Raw genomic sequence first — 8,760 nt, 5'->3', positions numbered from 1 at the left:
TTTATAGTTTATTGCCGAATAATTTAAAATTGTCTGTTATCAAAGCATCAAAATATTGAATCGCTTTGCTTTTTCTTATTTTCCATCACATGCTGCAATAATTACTAGATTCATTTTACTCTATTGCAATACTTACTAGTTTATAGTTTATTGCCGAATAATTTAAAATTGTCTGTTATCAAAGCATCAAAATATTGAATCGCTTTGCTTTTTCTGGTTCTCCATTACATGCTGCAATAATTACTAAATTCATTTTTCTCTATTGCAATACTTACTAGTTTATTGCCGAATAATTTAAAATTGTCTGTTATCAAAGCATAAAAATATTGAATCGCTTTGCTTTTTCCTATTTTCCATCACATGCTGCAATAATTACTAAATTCATTTTTCTCTATTGCAATACTTACTAGTTTATTTCCGAATAATTTAAAATTGTCTGTTATCAAATCATCAAAATATTGAATCGCTTTGCTTTTTCTTATTTTCCATCACATGCTGCAATAATTACTAAATTCATTTTACTCTATTGCAATACTTACTAGTTTATAGTTTATTGCCGAATAATTTAAAATTGTCTGTTATCAAAGCATCAAAATATTGAATTGCTTTGCTTTTTCTTATTTTCCATCACATGCTGCAATAATTACTAAACTCATTTTTCTCTATTGCAATGCTTACTAGTTTATTTCCGAATAATTTAAAATTGTCTGTTATCAAATCATCAAAATATTGAATCGCTTTGCTTTTTCCTATTTTCCATCACATGCTGCAATAATTACTAAATTCATTTTACTCTATTGCAATACTTACTAGTTTATAGTTTATTGCCGAATAATTTAAAATTGTCTGTTATAAAAGCATCAAAATATTGAATCGCTTTGCTTTTTCTTATTTTCCATCACATGCTGCAATAATTACTAAATAATTTAAAATTGTCTGTTATCACAGCATCAAAATATTTAATCGCTTCGCTTTTTCTTATTTTCCATCACATGCTGCAATAATTACTAAACTCATTTTTCTCTATTGCAATGCTTACTAGTTTATTTCCGAATAATTTAAAATTGTCTGTTATCAAATCATCAAAATATTGAATCGCTTTGCTTTTTCCTATTTTCCATCACATGCTGCAATAATTACTAAATTCATTTTACTCTATTGCAATACTTACTAGTTTATAGTTTATTGCCGAATAATTTAAAATTGTCTGTTATCAAAGCATCAAAATATTGAATTGCTTTGCTTTTTCTTATTTTCCATCACATTCTGCAATAATTACTGAATTCATTTTACTCTATTGCAATACTTACTAGTTTATAGTTTATTGCCGAATAATTTAAAATTGTCTGTTATCAAAGCATAAAAATATTGAATCGCTTTGCTTTTTCTTATTTTCCATCACATGCTGCAATAATTACTAAATTCATTTTACTCTATTGCAATACCTACTAATTGATTGCCGAATAATTTAAAAGTGTCAGTTATCAAAGCATCAAAATATTGAATCGCTTTGCTTTTTCTTATTTTCCATCACATGCTGCAATAATTACTGAATTCATTTTACTCTATTGCAATACTTACTAGTTTATAGTTTATTGCCGAATAATTTAAAATTGTCTGTTATCAAAGCATCAAAATATTGAATTGCTTTGCTTTTTCTTATTTTCCATCACATGCTGCAATAATTACTAGATTCATTTTACTCTATTGCAATACTTACTAGTTTATAGTTTATTGCCGAATAATTTAAAATTGTCTTTTATCAAAGCATCAAAATATTGAATCGCTTTGCTTTTTCTGGTTCTCCATTACATGCTGCAATAATTACTAAATTCATTTTTCTTTATTGCAATACTTACTAGTTTATTGCCGAATATTTTAAAATTGTCTGTTATCAAATCATCAAAATATTGAATCGCTTTGCTTTTTCTTATTTTCCATCACATGCTGCAATAATTACTAAATTCATTTTTCTCTATTGCAATACTTACTAGTTTATTGCCAAATAATTTAAAATTGTCTGTTATCAAAGCGTAAAAATATTGAATCGCTTTGCTTTTTCCTATTTTCCATCACATGCTGCAATAATTACTGAATTCATTTTACTCTATTGCAATACTTACTAGTTTATAGTTTATTGCCGAATAATTTAAAATTGTCTGTTATCAAAGCATCAAAATATTGAATCGCTTTGCTTTTTCTTATTTTCCATCACATGCTGCAATAATTACTAGATTCATTTTACTCTATTGCAATACTTACTAGTTTATAGTTTATTGCCGAATAATTTAAAATTGTCTGTTATCAAAGCATCAAAATATTGAATCGCTTTGCTTTTTCTGGTTCTCCATTACATGCTGCAATAATTACTAAATTCATTTTTCTCTATTGCAATACTTACTAGTTTATTGCCGAATAATTTAAAATTGTCTGTTATCAAAGCATAAAAATATTGAATCGCTTTGCTTTTTCCTATTTTCCATCACATGCTGCAATAATTACTAAATTCATTTTTCTCTATTGCAATACTTACTAGTTTATTTCCGAATAATTTAAAATTGTCTGTTATCAAATCATCAAAATATTGAATCGCTTTGCTTTTTCTTATTTTCCATCACATGCTGCAATAATTACTAAATTCATTTTACTCTATTGCAATACTTACTAGTTTATAGTTTATTGCCGAATAATTTAAAATTGTCTGTTATCAAAGCATCAAAATATGGAATCGCTTTGCTTTTTCTTATTTTCCATCACATGCTGCAATAATTACTAAATTCATTTTACTCTATTGCAATACTTACAAGTTTATTGCCGCCGAATAATTTAAAATTGTCTGTTATCAAAGCATCAAAATATTGAATCGCTTTGCTCTTTCTTATTTTCCATCACATGCTGCAATAATTACTAAATTCATTTTTCTCTATTGAAATACTTACTAGTTTATAGTTTATTGCCGAATAATTTAAAATTGTCTGTTATCAAAGCATCAAAATATTGAATCGCTTTGCTTTTTCTTATTTTCCATCACATGCTGCAATAATTACTGAATTCATTTTACTCTATTGCAATACTTACTAGTTTATAGTTTATTGCCGAATAATTTAAAATTGTCTGTTATCAAAGCATCAAAATATTGAATTGCTTTGCTTTTTCTTATTTTCCATCACATGCTGCAATAATTACTAGATTCATTTTACTCTATTGCAATACTTACTAGTTTATAGTTTATTGCCGAATAATTTAAAATTGTCTGTTATCAAAGCATCAAAATATTGAATCGCTTTGCTTTTTCTGGTTCTCCATTACATGCTTCAATAATTACTAAATTCATTTTTCTGTATTGCAATACTTACTAATTTATTGCCGAATAATTTAAAATTGTCTGTTATAAAAGCACAAAAATATTGAATCGCTTATTTTCCATCGTATGCTGCAATAATTACTAAATTCATTTTACTCTATTGCAATACTTACTAGTTTATAGTTTATTGCCGAATAATTTAAAATTGTCAGTTATCAAAGCATCAAAATATTGAATTGCTTTGCTTTTTCTTATTTTCCATCACATGCTGCAATAATTACTAAATTCATTTTACTCTATTGCAATACTTACTAGTTTATAGTTTATTGCCGAATAATTTAAAATTGTCTGTTATCAATCAAAGCATCAAAATATTGAATCGCTTTGCTTTTTCTGGTTCTCCATTACATGCTGCAATAATTACTAAATTCATTTTTCTCTATTGCATACTTACTAGTTTATTGCCGAATATTTTAAAATTGTCTGTTATCAAAGCATAATAATATTGAATCGCTTTGCTTTTTCTTATTTTCCATCACATGCTGCAATAATTACTAAATTAATTTTACTCTATTGCAATACTTACTAGTTTATAGTTTATTGCCGAATAATTTAAAATTGTCTGTTATCAATCAAAGCATCAAAATATTGAATCGCTTTGCTTTTTCTGGTTCTCCATTACATGCTGCAATAATTACAAAATTCATTTTTCTCTATTGCAATACTTACTAGTTTATTGCCGAATATTTTCAAAATGTTTGTTATCAAAGCATAATAATATTGAATCGCTTATTTTCCATCACATGCTGCAATAATTACTAAATTCATTTTTCTCTATTGCAATACTTACTAGTTTATAGTTTATTGCCGAATAATTTAAAATTGTCAGTTATCAAAGCATCAAAATATTGAATTGCTTTGCTTTTTCTTATTTTCCATCACATGCTGCAATAATTACTAAATTCATTTTACTCTATTGCAATACTTACAAGTTTATTGCCGCCGAATAATTTAAAATTGTCTGTTATCAAAGCATCAAAATATTGAATCGCTTTGCTCTTTCTTATTTTCCATCACATGCTGCAATAATTACTAAATTCATTTTTCTCTATTGAAATACTTACTAGTTTATAGTTTATTGCCGAATAATTTAAAATTGTCCGTTATCAAAGCATAATAATATTGAATCGCTTTGCTTTTTCTTATTTTCCATCACATGCTGCAATAATTACTAAATTCATTTTACTCTATTGCAATACTTACTAGTTTATAGTTTATTGCCGAATATTTTAAAATTGTCTGTTATCAAAGCATCAAAATATTGAATCGCTTTGCTTTTTCTTATTTTCCATCACATGCTGCATAATTACTAAATTCATTTTTCTCTATTGCAATACTTACTAGTTTATAGTTTATTGCCGAATAATTTAAAATTGTCTGTTATAAAAGCACAAAAATATTGAATCGCTTATTTTCCATCACATGCTGCAATAATTACTAAATTCATTTTACTCTATTGCAATACTTACTAGTTTATAGTTTATTGCCGAATAATTTAAAATTGTCTGTTATCAAAGCATCAAAATATTGAATTGCTTTGCTTTTTCTTATTTTCCATCACATGCTGCAATAATTACTAAATTAATTTTACTCTATTGCAATACTTACTAGTTTATAGTTTATTGCCGAATAATTTAAAATTGTCTGTTATCAAAGCATCAAAATATTGAATCGCTTTGCTTTTTCTTATTTTCCATCACATGCTGCAATAATTACTAAATTCATTTTTCTCTATTGCAATACTTACTAGTTTATTGCCGAATATTTTGAAATTGTCTGTTATCAAAGCATCAAAATATTGAATCGCTTTGCTTTTTCTTATTTTCTATCACATGCTGCAATAATTACTATATTCATTTTACTCTATTGCAATACTTACTAGTTTATAGTTTATTGCCGAATAATTTAAAATTGTCTGTTATCAAAGCATAAAAATATTGAATCGCTTTGCTTTTTCTTATTTTCCATCACATGTGGCAATAATAACTAAATTCATTTTTCTCTATTGCAATACTTACTAGTTTATTGCCGAATAATTTAAAATTGTCTGTTATCAAAGCATCAAAATATTGAATCGCTTTGCTTTTTCTTATTTTCCATCACATGTGGAAATAATTACTGTATTCGTTTTTCTCTATTGCAATACTTACTAGTTTATAGTTTATTGCCGAATAATTTAAAATTGTCTGTTATCAAAGCATCAAAATATTGAATCGCTTTGCTTTTTCTTATTTTCCATCACATGCTGCAATAATTACTAAATTCATTTTACTCTATTGCAATACTTACTAGTTTATAGTTTATTGCCACTCCCTTCCTGATTGTTTTAATCCATATATCGCCTTCTTCAGCAATAAAGCCTTATCTGGTTGAGCCCGATCAATGTACCCTTGTGGTTGCTTCATGTACACTGTATCGCTCAGGTATGCCGTGTATACATCCATTTGGTGTACATACAATCTTAATTTCGCTGCCAGTGCAAAGATGAATCGCACGCTCTCTAGTCTGCATACTGGAGAAAAAGTTTCTGCATAGTTTATGCCATACTGCTGGGAGCAACCTTTTGCCACCAATCGTGCCTTAAATCTGTCTACTTGACCATCTTTGTCACGCTTCAGACTGTATACCCATTTACAGCCAACAGCTCGCTGTCCTTTCGGCAAATCTGCCAATTGCCATGTCCGGTTGGCCATCAGTGCGTCATATTCCCGTTTCATTGCATCGCACCAATCTGATGCATGAGCACTCTTCATCGCCTCCTCATAGGATGATGGAACCTTTACGTCGCTGGCTACTAGAGCCCCAAGTACGTTGTGCTGCTTTCGAGGTCGGCCTGGCTTGCCGGTTCGAATCAGCCTTGGTCTGCCAGGACCAATGCGAGGAACATTTACAGATTCGTCCACGCTTACTTTGCCTTTGTCGCTGCTACGCCCATGGCTGCTGTCTCGATCGCTGCTGCGTCCAACGCTGCTCTCCCGATCGCTGCTGTGTCCAACGCTACTCTCTCGATCACTGCTGCGCCCACTGCTGCCAGAGTCATCATTCCCGCTACCACGCTGACTGGTAGCATTCGAAATTGGCAACACACATACAAATGAATCGTCGTCGTCTTGAGTCTCGTCGAAAAGAATATCTCGCCTCTCAACCACCTGGTGAGTTATTGGGTCGTACAAACGATAGCCCTTGCTTGCTACCGAATACCCAACCATCCGGTATTCCTTGCCTTTTGGTTGCAGTTTGCTCATTCTTGGACCCTTGTCCAAAGCCACTGCGATTGAACCAAACGTTTTTAGATGACCGACAAAAGGTTTCTTACCAGTCCACGCTTCCATTGGCGTCATACTGCCTAAAGCACTGGTTGGCGATCGATTTCGTATATATACGGCTGTGTTGACTGCTTCAGCCCACAAAGATTCACCAAATCCCGATTGCGTCAACATACATCTTGACATCCCCACCAGAGTGCGGCTTGCTCTCTCAGCTACGCCATTTTGCTGTGAAGTGTATGCTACTGCCAGCTGCCTCTCAATCCCTTGACTCTTCAGGTATTCATCAAACGGCTTATTGACGAATTCACCTCCCTTGTCGCTCCGGATACATTTGAGACGCTTGCCTGTTTGCCGTTCAACCAACGTTTTGAACTCGACGAACTTCTTGAAGACTTCATCCTTCCTCCGAAGGAAATATACGAAGATACGCCTTGACTTGTCATCCAAATTCCAATTCCAAATTCCAGTTCATTTCCGGCACATAGAGAACATCTTTTAACAGCAACGTGCATAATTCCGTCTCTAGCTTTATTTCTCCTCTTCCCTCTGCTCTCAGCAGACCAGAGTCAGCCAGACTGATCATTTCTGTGTGTTTTTCAAACTTTGTGCATAACTTTTTATCACAACACATATGGCTTGTGGCGCCACTATCCAAACACCACATACTCTTTTTCAAATGATCTGCGCTTAACGCATTAAATAAACTGCACTGCTTGTTCTCTCTTCTTACTGCCTTTTTCTCACTTGCGCTCTCTTTCTTACACTCAGCCTTCATATGCCCGCTCTCGCCACACTTGAAACATACCACATTTTTGTTTCTCTGCTTTTGCGCTCTCTGCGCGGCTGGCTTGTAAGTTGCACTATATGCTTTTTCGCATTCGTTCTTTTCTTCTGCGTTCTCCCTCCGCTCGCTCTCCTCCTTCACTTTGATGCATAGAGTGTTGAAGGCCGGCAGACTGTCGCGCGTCTCAATGGCGACAACGAAATTTTCGAAACTTTCTGGAAGCAAAATAATACTGCGCAATTCGTCGCATAGCTCAATTCCTACTGTCCCAAGGGCATCCAGAATTCCCATGAATTCATTTATATAACTCGAAATGCTTTGCCCTTGCTCCATGCGCTTGAAAAGCAATTTCTTGTAGAGCTTAACCTTACGTGTTGCTCCAGTTGGCTGATGGACATCTTGTAACCGATTCCATGCCTCGGACGACGTCTTGCAATCCTTTAAATAGCCCAATTGTGAAGCCTTCACACTCAATGTGATCACTGCCAGCGCCTTCTCATCTGTGGCCTGCCGATTCACATTCTCCGGGGCACCCGTTGGTAGCACTTCACCTGATGCTACACTCCATAGCTCCTGGTGTACCAACACACTTCGCATTTGCACGCGCCAAGTGTCATAATTGCCTTCGTCCAACTTTTCTATTGGATAAATCCCGCTCATAGATATCTGCAACTGGGCCCATAACCTGTTGGATGGAGACTCTTCTCTATCCGAGTTGCTGGAAGTTATCTATGTTTGAAATATAGAAATAAAATGCCGCGCTTGTGTGCTTTCGTAGCAAAGGTTTATTTGTGACTAACTTACTTAGAGGTGGTACCTATCAGCTAGATATGGTACACACGTTTATCGATATATCGTGTCGCATTGTAACAGATGATATTCATTAACAGTTACGTACAAACCCACTCCACTTCCAGAACAGAATGCAAACTCAACCACTCAACAAAATTCAACAAGTCAGCAGGTACAAGAGTTATTGAACTCTATAAATGTTAAAGTAACAACAGAATTTATTAATCTCTTTATTTTGCACACTAGGTATCCGGTGTCGCAACCAAAAATGCAATGCCCCAAATTCATGTAATGCCGACACAACAAATTTCCTAAGACACATTTATGTAGACTAAGCACTTTATGTAACATTTATATTGAGTACATTACAAATAAACGAGTGAGTTGATTCTGACTACTGAAGAATACACGTCGTGTTCGTGGAGCTATTATTTTTTATTAAACTACTTTGCAGTTTACTTAATTCGCGGCTTATGCGTGAGTGTGAATGCACGTGTATTTATGTATGCATAAAAGAAGTGTAAAATGAATAGAAATCAGCTTGGGGGGTT

The sequence above is a fragment of the Drosophila arizonae genome, chromosome X, assembly GCF_054131065.1.
Source record: "Drosophila arizonae isolate 15081-1271.41 chromosome X, UAZ_ARI_1.0, whole genome shotgun sequence".
Classification (NCBI taxonomy): Eukaryota; Metazoa; Arthropoda; class Insecta; order Diptera; family Drosophilidae; genus Drosophila; species Drosophila arizonae.
This window is presented reverse-complemented; position numbering follows the sequence as displayed.